This window comes from Enhydra lutris, unplaced genomic scaffold (genome assembly GCF_002288905.1).
Source record: "Enhydra lutris kenyoni isolate GAN:26980312 unplaced genomic scaffold, ASM228890v2 scaffoldscaffold21, whole genome shotgun sequence".
NCBI classification, from domain to species: Eukaryota; Metazoa; Chordata; class Mammalia; order Carnivora; family Mustelidae; genus Enhydra; species Enhydra lutris.
This window is the reverse complement of record NW_019154105.1, coordinates 54928326-54941987: the sequence shown is the minus strand read 5'-3', so window position 1 is coordinate 54941987 and position 13662 is coordinate 54928326. Positions and strand designations below refer to the sequence as shown.

At 39.5% G+C, this 13662-nt stretch overlaps 1 pseudogene across 1 annotated transcript; it reads left to right on the top strand.

Annotated features, from left to right (window-relative positions):
• Positions 1-1306: 1306 nt before the first annotated feature.
• On the top strand, positions 1307-3797 carry LOC111148872 (annotated as a pseudogene). The gene is made up of 2 exons (XR_002640723.1): positions 1307-1520; positions 2927-3797. The product of XR_002640723.1 is annotated as a protein PRRC2A pseudogene (transcript).
• The last annotated feature ends 9865 nt before the right edge of the window (positions 3798-13662 follow it).

Below are 13662 nucleotides of genomic sequence, written 5' to 3'. Positions count from 1 at the left end.
TATAGCCTCTCTGTAGTCTGATATGTGCTCTAACTACCCAGAAAATATATTGTATAAAGTTAACATAATACTTATCTAATTTATAAATTAACCTGAAAAACAGTTTATTGATTCATTTAGCCTTTTAAGACCCTGAGATGAAGTGTATACTGGTTTTTCAGATTTAGTCTACTTCAGAATCTTTAAGGATAGCTCTTAAGAAAGGATGTTATCAGGACATTTGTGATTTTATTAGTTGGGGGCAAAGCCTAGAAATCTACACTTTTATCTATCAGTCCAGGCACTTCTGATACTTTCAGAAACCCCTGATCTTGGGCAGTTTGTACCTGCACTTTGAATCTGTGCGCTGTATTTGGTACACATGTCCCTGTCATTCACACACCACACTTCAACACCATCTCGTGTTTCTTTGAACACGGCCTGTTGTTAAATTTTTCCATATCCTTGTCCATATGGTCTGACTTCTGAGCGTGTCCTGATTTTCTTACCAGAATAACAGCCAAATTACCCGTCTCAACTCTACTTAGACTCAGGGAAGTCTTGGTTTTTTTTCTCAGGGTGGTGAGATCAAGTCTGCATGCTCCTCACCAGTGGAGGAGGCAGCCAAGTGTTTCTTTTTCTAGTGGGACTGAGCAGAAGCATAGGTGATGCCCCGTCCCTGCACTTCTAAGGAATCCTCTAGGGCTGTCCCCAGCCTACACAAAAATTGTAGCCTTTAGGGAGCTTGTTGTCACAACCAAATGAGGATTAAACAAAAGCAAAGTTTTTAAAAAGCACTTTTATTACTCCTACCTATTTTGCTTAGCTTCAAGGAGGAGGTAGAACAATATTTCATATGGCCTACTCTGTAAAAATAAAAGAAAAGTCTATATACATGTAAGTATAAGGAAATTTAAAAAATCTGAATGCACAGTGCTTTTATCTACCTGAAGTAATTACATACAAGGCTAAAAATACACTACCACTAAAATTTAGGATTTCCATTAACTGCAAGAGCAACAGAGATGGATTAAAAACAGAATAGTAAACCAGAAATACAAACTATCAAACACCCTGGGCCTATTTACTTGAAAATAGGTAGAAATATCCTGCCTGTTTCTTGTTCAAAACCTAGGTTGGATCTAACTGGGGGGAGCGGGGGGGACTGATGAGCCAGCACTCTGTGACATTGTGAAAGAAGGAAGGTTGGTGGTGTGTGGCAGGAACTGTATATCCCACAAAGAAACTTCTGGAGATGGGATGGAAAGACAAAAAGAAGGTCTCAGTGGTGATTGGTGAGTTGAGGTGACTTACTGCGTCTGATCACATGAGTGCTGGACTGTTACCAATTGGTTCTAGAAGAGACCCCCTCAGAGCAGGTTCTCAGAATTCAGCCGTGGGCTTTGTATTGCACATCACTGTAATGGCTTATTTATTTAAGAGTAAAACAAACACAGTAAATATCCTTACCACACCCCATGCCAAAATACTGCAGAGGAAGAGAGAAGATCATAGCATCCTGAAGACAGTCATTAAAGAAGGTATCCCAAGCTGCATCAGTCAGGGGCAGCATCTCTGGGATAAGTTTATCCTTCCAGGACCAAATGTGACCGAGGCAGCACTCCTTTGAATGGAGAGTTTCCAAAATATCCTTATAGGAACAGTTTCAGTATATTAGATTTACATAATTTGCAAGATTTTTTGCATTCTCTCTCTCTCTCTTTTTTTTTTTTTTTCTGTTCAAAGAAAGGGGGAGCCCCATCTCTTCTGATTCGTCCTAGGTGGTCCTGTTGTTCCCTCCTGGGAGCAGAAAGGGTATGATTTTTTTTTCTTCTTTTAAAGATCGTAAGTGGAGGTTATTGCTCCGCCTGTATTGTCTGTTGCATTCCCAGGACTGCGGCTTCTACTAGTTTGTGTAAGAGCCCAGCAGGGGTCTTCCATTATCTTTTTTTCTAAGTGTGGTCTTCCTTGCTTTCTCCCCTTGTTTCCTTTCTTTCGGCAGGTATATTCATTTTCATTTCACTGGGATGTGTCTTTGAAAGAAGAGAAAGTAGTGTGCTCCTTTAGAAGTATTTCTCATTCAAAACAGAGAGAGATTAATAAATTGAGAAGAAGGAGATGAATTGAGAAAGTTACAACTTGAAACGCTGCAATTGTGGAAGAGAGAAAGAGGGTAAGAATAGTAGATAGTGTGAAACAATCTGAGGCAGAACGCTGAAAACAGCTATTCAGAAATGCCACAAATCGGACGTTCCCTTTAGTCTGTCAATCTCCTATTCTCAATTCTTATATACCATCTCTGTCTCCTGATGCTCAGTCTGAAGTATTTCCTCTCATGAAAAGAATAGAGTTTTTCAAACTCAAGAGCCTAATTAGGAACAAGGTTTTCCATCCTTTCAGGATTGCCTTGTAAGTTCAGCTTCTCTTTCCTGCACTATTTACAATGGAGGCCTTTTTAATAAAGGGTGTCACAGTAGGATACTGCCGTCATTGGTAATATCGAAATGAGAACCGTGGAGAGCAAATAGACATAAGTTCAAGTACTGCAGTGTCCATTCTTTGTGAGTGCTTCTGTCTGATGCACTCACAAGTAGGCACATACCATATTGGAGTGACACCAAGCGGATGGGGAGGCGCCTTGGCACTGTCATCACGTTGCCACAGCCATATGGAATGAGCCTCACAGTTAGTACTGGGAAAAGGTTGCTCACTTCCAAATTCTGATACCACGCTTACAGGCTGCTTTCACTTAGCCTTCAGGCAGGAGTGCCATGAAAATGGAGATGTCAGAGACAGCTGAGAGGAAGGAGGATTTTTCTTGGGAGGGATGTGCAGGATCTTGGTTTTAATCACAGGCAACAGTGTTTCTCAGACTCCCAGCATGTGTGAGAATCAACCAGAGGGCAAGATTCCTAGACGTTGCCACCTTCCTTCCTTTACTCTCCAGCTTTCTGCCCCAGCCCATTGCCCGATCCACCCTTGCTTCAGGTGCGCCAGGATCTGCCATCCCCCTCAGATTTTTATTCTACTCCTCTGCAACGTGGTGGCCAAAGTGGCTTCCTCCCCTCAGGTGGCCAAAGTGGCTTCCTCCCCTCCCCTGCCCAGCAGATGCTTCTACCCATGGTGGACTCACAGTTGCCTGTGGTGAACTTTGGCTCCCTGCCACCAGCGCCACCTCCTGCGCCACCACCCCTTTCTCTGTTACCTGTGGGCCCTGCTCTGCAGCCCCCCAGCCTGGCTGTGCAGCCCCCACCTGCTCCTGCTACTCGGGTGCTGCCTTCACCTGCCAGACCTTTCCCCCCTAGCTTGGGGCGAGCAGCGCTGCACCCAGTGGAACTAAAGCCGTTCCAGGATTATCGGAAACTGAGCAGCAACCTTGGGGGACCCGGGTCGTCTCGTACTCCCCCAGCTGGAAGGTCTTTCTCTGGCCTGAATTCCCGTATCAAGGCCCCGCGTTCTACTTACAGCGGTGTCTTCCGCACCCAGCGCATCGACCTCTACCAGCAGACCTCCCCACCAGATGCCCTGCGCTGGATGCCGAAGCCCGGGGAGCAGGCGGGGCCCCCTTCCCGAGAGGGGCCTTCCCGACGGGCAGAGGAGCCTGGGTCCCGAGGAGACAAGGAGCCTGGGTTGCCCCCACCCCGCTGAGGGAGTTCCCCTTGCCCCCTACCCCCTGGGGCTTGTATATAGATTATAAATATATAAGGGGGAAAGGGGTGGGGGGGGAGGGGTTGTGGGGCTGGGACCTACTTCCCCTCCACCCCCCTCCTCTGGTCCCCTATCCCTGGGGCCGTTTGTTAAAAAAGAATAATAAAAGGATTAAAAAATTAAAAAATTGGGCATAACTCCTCTGTGAAATTTTACTTGACCCTTCAGAGCCAGTTGCCACTAGATGTTCTGTGGAGGAGCCCAGTGATTTTCATTTCTGGTATACTCCTTGTTGATGCCATAGCTTCCAGTAATTTCCTGGACCAGAGTTAGAGCAGCAGGAATGTCAGGTACAATGTTTCGGGGGGGGGGGGTCATCCAAATAGGAGATCTCTAAAATTTTGAAATTATCCTTGACTCCTTCTCTCACACGTTTCCTACTCCCCTGAGCTCTCTCGCCCTCTGCCACAATTTCCAGTCATTGATCTAATAACTTCCACCCTCAAATTATCTCTTTAGTGCACCCCCACATATCCACTTCCCACTTTAATTCAAACCCAAATTGTTTTTTACCCGAGTCTTCAGTAGTATCTTGAATGACTCCCAGCCTCCACTCTAGTCTTGTCTCAATTTAGTCTAGCCTCCATGTAACTTTCTTTTTAAAATAAAATCTGATCAAACTGTTCCTCTGATTAAAATCCAATGAAGGCCTCCAATTCTGTACAGAGTGAAGTCCAAGCTTCTTAGCATTGCGTATTAGTCCTTCCTCATTTCTCCCTCATCCATCTGTTCAGTTTTCTCTCCAGCAGTTCTCCATCCCATCCCCTCAAGCAGTGCTTTATTTATCTGACAGCCCTGTTGAGCTACTTGTAGATTCCTGAACAAAGCTATAATCTCTCCCTCTGAAATGTCTTTCATTTTCAATTGGGGGGAATTTCCATTTGTCATTCAAAATTCAACTTGGGCATAACTCCTCTGTGAAATTTTACTTGACCCTTCAGAGCCAGCTGCATAAACCCTCCCTTACATGGTCACTTATCAACTGGTAGTAATAATTTGCTTATTTTCTTCTTCTCCTAAGTAGTATGGTTTCCTTAAAAGCAGGGTGTAAAATGTTACTTATACAGCATCTCTTACAATGGTGTTTACTCAATTAAGTTTGATTTTAAGATAGACCAAGTCACATTTGAAGTTTTCCATTCTTCAGATAGAGAAGAGAGAAAAGGTAAAGGAATTGTGTGGCAGCCTCTGAAATAGGGCTGCAGAGTGATGTGATGTCTTTGCTGAAACGAAGACAGTTCAGATAGGATTTCTGTCTTATTAAGAGGCTTATGCAGGGGCACCTGGGTGGCTCAGTGGGTTAAGCCTCTGCCTTCAGCTCGGGTCATGATCTCGGGGTCCTGGGATCGAGCCCCGCATCGGGCTCTCTGCTCGGCAGGGAGACTGCTTCTCCCTCTCTCTCTGCCTGCCTCTCTGTCTACTTGTGATCTCTCTCTGTCAAATAAATAAAATTTAAAAAAAATACTTAGAAAGCAGTGAATGTGTCTATCTTTATTTCAAACCTTATGCTTTAAGTGCATTGTTTACATACTCAGTAAAAATATCACCAATTGTATATAGAGCATGCAAATTGTTAATACTTGGGTTATTTTATTCCAGCTGTGCTGTACTTTGAAAAACCATTGAATATCCTTTTCCTCATTAAACATGAAGCCTATAGCTAGTCTGAAGATTAACAGAGTATCTATTTTCCTATTAACCAAGAGGAAAAATCCTTTGTAAAGTAAATCACAACAGAACACTCTCCTGCTCCCTCCTCTCACATTCTCTGTTTGTATACACTAGCCAGAGTCAAGGAAACTGGGGTTACCAACAAGTTTTATTACACTTTTACATTTCTCTAAGGCCTGAGACAACTCTTATTAAAGATTTCAATGTTAAGAGGGAATACAAATTATAAAACCAAACACTTCTGGCCCTAAGCATTACGTAAACAGGCCAAGGAAAGTTCATTGGGGGTGGGTAGCCTAGACTTATGCTGGCAGTGGTAGGAGAGCAATAGACCAGGACGGAGACCTAAGATGGGGGGACTTTGAAGAGTGCTAGTTCCTGAGAGGTGTGACCTGGAGTTGTTCTCTGTGTGGCTCCAAGACCATCTACGGAAAGGAAGTCTGCTAGTGGACATGTCATATTTTTTTGTTTTTCATAGCCTAAATTCTCATAGACCAGTGACTCACATATATGACTCACTCTCCAGCTGGCTTCAGTCTATTAAACCACTTTGGTTTCAACATAAGCTCTGGTCTGACAGGAAGAGAAGGAAGAGGGGATTGTTGAGCTGATTCTGGGCTCTGATTTTTTGTGGGGCTCAGGTATGGGCTAGCCAGGATGCCACTGCACAGTGTAATTGGGGGAGCATCCTGTTTCCTTTGGTTCCTTTGACCTAGATCCTCTTTCTAAGTCGCCCTCTAAACAATCTAAGCAATCCGAACTATTATAAAATGCAGGAACAAATTTGCATTTGCATTTTGATCCAGAAGAGTCCTCAAGGTAGCCCTGATGTTCCCACTGGAGAATACACCAACAGTTGTAACCTTTGAGAGTATGCTGTGCTCATGGTTGCCAAGGAAATCAAAAGAACAGAGCATGACTGTTACAATTTTATTTATTTACTGTTTCAGGAACTATAGCCTCCAGATGGAAGAGATGAAATACAGCCTGTGGGTCATTTACGTGATAGTTTTATTCTCTCCCTCCAGATTCTCACCTCTATGCTTGAATCTTGTCTACATCATCCTTGGGAAGGGGCCATACATTCTAGGCATAAACAACCCTAGTGATGGAGGAATTCACTACTTTTAAAGAGAACACTTGCCTATTTATAGACTCTGATTTTTAATTCTTAGAACAAATATAATCGACTTTCAGACTAAAGGTCATTTAGTGTTGGAAAACATTACCAATGCTCCTACTTCCTTTTTGACATTATTTCTGTTTAACCTCTTGGTTATTCTCCTTTGAATAGTGCCCAAATTTTAAATTTTATTACATTTTATAAAATTTATATAAACTTCTATGTGACTTAACTCTTAATGATTGTTTTATTATGTGTTAATTGATAAAATATAGAAAATTTCATAATTCTAAAAACATTTGAAGTTTTCCAAACAGAAGAAGGTTTTAAATTCTTAGTGTGTATATGTATAAAAATACAAGTATATTTATAGATTATCCTCTGAATGGAAGAGAGACATATTTTGAGGGCCTCATAGCAAGATTGTCAGTTTTCATATTTCATTTTTTCATACTTTAATGCAGTATAAAACTATCAAAGCCTTCCATTAGACTTGTTGGTTTATTTTTCCTTAAGTTGGAGTTTATAAATTTTTTTAAAAAGATTTTATTTATTTATTTGACAGAGAGAGACACAACAAGCGAGGGCACAGGCAGGGGAGTGAGAAAGGGACAAGCATGCTTCCTGCTGAGCAGGGAGCCTGATGCCGGGACTCTATCTCAGGACCCTGGGATTATGACCTGAGCAGAAGGCAGCAGCTTAACGACTGAGCCACCCAGGTGCCCCATAAATATTTTTGTATATTAGGTTTACCATTCAAGGAATGACCCCAAAGTTGTTTCTTTTCTTAAAAAAAAAAAAAAGTATATATGTATATATTCTTATACTTGTATGTTTTGACCCTAGTAATTAATATTTTACATAATCTGTATCCATCTCCTTAGTGTTGTTATAAATCTGACTACTTGTCATTAGCATACTGGTGACCTTGAACTCTATTGTTTTGTTCCAGCTGCTGATTTAAAGGTGGAACAGAACAGGCTACCCTGTGGTAAATCTTCCCGGATAAGAATTTAATTTTCACAAATGAAATATATGTAAATATAATATATGTATGTGTGTGTGTGAGTATCTCTCATGACAAAGTGAAGTTTATCCTAGGAATGTGATGATTGTTCAGTATTTGAAAATTAATAGGTATAAATTATCACATCACCAGTCTAAAGAAGAAAAATCATTTGATCCTTCCAGAAGATACAGAAAATGACTATATCAAAATTCAGTATCCATTCGTGACAAAAACTCATAGCAAATTAGGAACAAAAGGAAACTTGCTCAACATGAGAGACAGCATCTATAGAAAAAGATGCCTTTTTCTTTAACGGTGGAAATGGTGGAAAACTCAATGCTTGTCTGTTAAAGAACAAGATATGTTTCCCCATTTTTACCACTTTTATGAATATCACACTCTAGGTTCTAGTTGGTGAACTGAGCTAAGAAAAAGAAATTAATTCATGCTAATGGAAAAGAAAGAAATAAAACAATCTCTATTTTCAGACAATATAATTATCTATTTAGAAAATACCAAAGAATTTACAGAAAAAACTACTGGAACTAAAAAGTGAGTTTAGCATGATTGCAGGATATAAAATGAATGTAGAAAACTAATAACATTTCTATATATTAAATAAATAAAATTATTTACTTTTAAATTTAAAAACATAGCATAGAATCGAATTTTTCAGAAATTTTTGGAGTACTTGAACTACCCAATTTTAAGACTTATTATACCTACAGTATTCAAAGCAGTGTGGTGTTGGTAAAATTACTAATACATAGATCAAAGGGACAGAGCAGAGTCCAGAAGTAGACCCAATGTATAGGATCAATGGAATTTTAACAAAGGGGAAAAGGCAAATCATAGTTGAAATGACCATTTTTCAACCAATGATCCTAGAACAATTGGACATCCATATACCAAAAGCAAAACAAAAACTTTGATCTTTGAACTCAGAATGGGTCATATACCTAAAAATAAAATCTCAAAATGTAAAATTTTTAGAAAATAACAGAGGAGGAAAATCTTTGTGCTCCTGTATAGACAAAGTTTTCTTTGGTTAGACCACAAGAACACAATAAAAAAAAGAAAAAAAAATGATATATTGGAATTTATCAACATAGAGAACTTCAAAACTGCTACTTTTCAAAATATACTCTTAAGAAAATAAAAATACAAACCAGAGGGGTGGCTGGGTATAGTGTCCAACTCATGGTTTCAGTTCAGGTTGTGATCTCAGGGTTGTGAGTTCGAGCCCTGCATTGGGCTCCACACTCTGCACAGAGTCTTCTTAAGACTCTCCCCTCTCTCACTCTCTCTCTCTACCCCCCAAATAAATAAATCTTTAAAACAAATACAAGTCATAGACGGAAAGAAAATATTTTTTATCACATATGTGATAAAGAATTTGTATCCAGGATAAATAAAGAACACCTAGAACTCAATGGGAAGAAAACAAACAATAATCGAAATAAATTTTTGAAAAAAATTTTAAACTGATACTTTATCAAAGATGATATACAGATGGCACATATACCATACAAGAATGCTAAACATCATTATTCATGAGGGAACTATAAATTAAAAGCATGATGAGATACTACTGTTAACACTGCAAAGATTTTAGTACCTAGTGATACATGGTGAGGATGCAGAGCCATTGGAAGGTTTGTAATTGGTTGTTGAAAATGCAAAATTGTACATTAACTGTGGAGAACAGATTGGTAGTATCTTATAAAGTTAAATATCCATTTATCATCCCTTTCTGGGAATTCACCAGAAACAAATTTTTTTTAATATACAAATCATGTGCAAACTTCTGTGTTAACTTTATTCATAATTGACAAAAACTGAAGATAACTGCTATCCATTAACAGGTGAATGGATAAACAACCTGTGGCATATCACACTTTGGAATACTACTCAGCAAAGTAAAGGAACCAACTACTGATACTTGCACAATGTGGGTGAACTTCAACTGTGTTACAGTAAGTGAAAGGAACCAGCTCCCAAAGGTTATATACCATATGATTCCATGTCTATGACATCCTGGAAAATACCAACCTATAAACCCCAAAAAATGGATCAATTATTGTCAGAGACTGGGTAGAATAAGAGGGAAGGATGATGATCTGGGAATGGGGGAGTTTTGTTTTTTCATTAATGGAATTTTTCTATATTTTGATTCTGGTGATTTAATATGACTATGCATTTGCAAAACCCAGAGAATCTGCTATATACAAAAAAGTATGAAGTTTACTTGATTATACCTTAATATAAGATAATTAATATAAAGACGATTTAAAAAAGAAACAATGGGGGGGGTGACACCTGGGTGGCTCAGTTGGTTAAGTGTCTGACTCTTAATTGCAGCCTAGGTCATGATCTCAGGGTTATGGGATCAAGCCCTGCATCAGGTTCTGTGCTCAGTACTGGAGTGTGCTTCTCTGCCTCTTTCTCTCTCCTACAGCGTCTCCCCCAACTCCAATGTACACTCTCTTTCTAAAATAAATAAACAAATCTTCAAAAAAATTTTAAAAAAATAAAGAAATAATGCAAGTCACATAGGATTAAGTTTGAGCCCAGATGATATAGATTGTAAATGTAACAGGATTTTAAAGGAGTGAATCGCTGTAGTGATCAACTGAAAGATCAGAAAATTCTGATAAAGGAGGATACAGTATTTTATTCAGATCTTGAAAAAGTCTCTTCGTGAAGGAGGGGAAAAGTGCAAGTTCAAATGGTCAGAGGAAGTGTTTGTGAACAAAATTGTTGTCACTTTGTGCCATGATGATTTGTTTTTCATTTTGTCTAATGACTTGGAAAGGACAATCAAATATAACAAAAGATTTAAGTTCCTGCTTTATTATGAATCAGTTATAGGATTTTGGATAAGTTAGTCAAAATATTTGATTCTCTATTTTGATATCTTTAGAAGTAACAGAAATAATAATTCCCAAGATTCAACCAACCAACCAACCAACCAGCCAGCCAACCAACAATTTACTTAGCCCCTAAATAATTCCAGACATGGCTCTGACAACTTCTAAGTGAGGGACCAGGTGTAAGTTACTTAACCTTTCTGAACTTCCTTTCTGTTCTCTAAAGGGAGAATGGTAATGATACTTAACATGCTAGGGTTGTTGAGATAATGTGGTCAGTGGTACTCAGCTTGTTTGTACTTGTTTTATTTTTTAAAAAGATTTATTTATTAGAGCATGTGCACATGTGTGCATGCATGGTCGGGGAAGGGAAAGGGCCAGAGGGAGAAGAGAATCTTAAGCAGACTTTGTGCTGAGTATGGAGCTGGATGTGGGACTTGATCTCATGACCCTGAGATCATGACCCTAAAACCATTACCTGAGCCAAAACTGAGAGTTCGTCACTTAACCAATTGTGCCACCTAGGCTCCCATGTATTTATTTTTTAGATCAAATATATACTCAAGTGGTCACAGCCTGGGTAGGGAAAACATAATATTCGAAGTCAAGAAATGAAGAGAAAATCTGATGTATTCAGGAAACTGAAATGGTTGGATGTAGCTGATAATCAGGCTTGAAGGAGGAGGAATGGTGAGAGAAAAGATGAGCAGTAGCTAAATCACAAAGAGCTATGTGTGTTTTGGCCTTTCTGTTTTCCTAATTATGAGAATAGCAATGGAGAAGTGTTGACTTATTTGAGAAGTATTTGGGAGGCAGAGTTTACAGTGTTTAGTGACAAATTGGGATGGGAAGGGAGGGACAAAAAGAAATGTAGGAGAACTCATCCATTTCTGGCATAAGTGACTAAGATGTTTGTTGTGTTAGCTCCTACCTAGGAAATGAAGTGCCAAAAACAGGTGTTCATGTGTGCATGTGTCTGTATATATGTGTGTGTGGGGGGGTGTATATTGGATTAGAGGGTGAGAATGGTTGAAGAGTTTGATTTTAGAAATGTTGGGTTTGATGAGGTAATGGGTAACAAGTAGAAACTTTCAATAACTATATATTTGGATCTGCAGTTTAGAAGAGATGTATGAGCCTGAATTTGTGAATTTTAAGAACATAGGTGATAGTTATAGGTATGGAAATGAAATAAATAAAATACATTGAATATATATATTACCTGGAGAAGAGAGCCAAATACATAACTCCAGGAAATAGAACTATTTCATGTATAGGATGAGGGATTTCATTCAAAGTGGAGACTCAGAGGAATAGACCGGATGATTCTGACAATAAAAATAGTAAAGGCTAGTTAACATTGAGTGCTTATTACATAATAGGCTCTGTGTCAAATGATATGCTATTATGGTCTCATTTCATAAATGGGGAAATGAAAGCTTAGTGAGAATAAGTGATGTCCCAAGGCACACAGCTACACTCGATAGATGTGGCTTTGAAGCTTAGGAAGTCTGACTGCAGAGCTCAAGTTCTTATAAAGTAAATCCAACTTGGAGAGTTGTTAGAAAAGTGGGAAGAGAGGAACACGAGAAGAAAGAGTTCAGCTGTGTTAAAGCAAAATTTGTACATTTTGCATTGCATTTAATAACTAGGAAGAGACGCCATAAGTGACCTTGAAAAGAGATATTCCATATAGATGGCAGGAGGTGAAGCCAGATTACAGAACATTGAGCAGATATAGCAAGGACAATAGTAAATATAATCTTAGACGTGATGCCAAGGTCACATTTTCAGTCATCATAGCACTTTGGGTTTACAGAATAACTTTAAGAAGATGAAGAACTGACCAGTTGGTAGAAAATGTAAAGATTTTTTTAAAAAATTTTATTATATTTTTTCAGTGTTCCAAGATTCATTGTTGATGCACCACACCAAGTGCTCCGTGCATATGTGCCCTCCTTAATACCCACCACCAGGCTCACCCATCTCCCCAACCCCTCCCTTCCAAAACCCTAGGTTGTTTCTCAGAGTCTCTATTTCACTCAGCCTAATCTCCTCCAGTCCCGTCCATGTTGATAAAAAAGCTGGGTATTCATCCTTTCTGATGGAGGCATAATACTCCATAGTATATATGGACCATATCTTCTTTATCCATTTGTCTGTTGAAGGGCATCTTGGCTCTTTCCACAGTTTGGCAATTAAGATTTTTAACAAGCATGTATGTGCCACATGAAGGCTGTGAGGGAAGTGAAACTACTATGTTAAATAAATAAGACTTCCTTTTTAGCAACAACACCCCCTACTGTCCACTCAAACCCAATTTTTGGGACTGGTTCTTGTGTCCACCTGAATAAAAATGTTCTTGTGTTCACCTGGACTCACGAATCTTCTGCTCACTCTCAGATAATGGAAAGTTCTTTGTAACTTCTTCCCACAAAGGAGTATCAATCCAATTATTAATTTGTCCAGTAGAGCATAATAATCAAAATCTTAATACTTTGTTTGCAGGCCAGCTTTCCCATTCTATCTCTTAGCTAGAGCCTGATTCAGGCTGATTGTGTGCAGGAACAGGGGCAGGGCTCCACAGAGAGCCTCTCTTTATGCTACCAGAACTTTTGTTCTTCCAGAGATTTCTGACCAGTGAAACTTGGGAAATTTAAGCAATAGAGGAGTGTCTCTATTTAAGGAGCAGGGAAAATTCCTTCATTCCAAATAGTTATGTGAATGAGCTGGGTTTGGTGCTCCCTGAGTCTAGGAGCTGTTTGAAAAGTTGACTCATTCACTCATTGAGAAGTTTCCTGGGTTCTTTTGAGACCCTTTTCTCCTCACTAGGAACTCTCTTATCTAATTCTCTAAATGGACTAGTGTATTAAGTTATCACTTGTCAATTATGACTTTTTCCTAAGCTTTGGTGGCAGAGTATACAATTCTTGTTTTCAGGGGATCTTCCAAGGTCTCTTGCCTGTACACCTGTGGGAGAAGAAAACTCACCCTATGTCACATCTGCTATGGGAATCAGCTACTTCAGGCTCATCTTCTTAGGCAATGCAATTGATTCCCAAACTGCTGTTTCCATGGTGCTGTTTCAAGTGGTCTCTTTGGTCAGCTTGTCCCTCTTTATATTTATCAGGCGAGAGACATAAGCAAGTCCACTCGGTTTCCCAAGTTGCCAGAACATATCATAAACACACTGAATGTTCATTGGAAACCCCTTTCCCTAGTTTTGAGGCAAAATGCAGAAACTCCCAACCCTGACCTCTCAGAGATAGTAGGACTTACAGCATCAGAATGGCTTTCCTAAA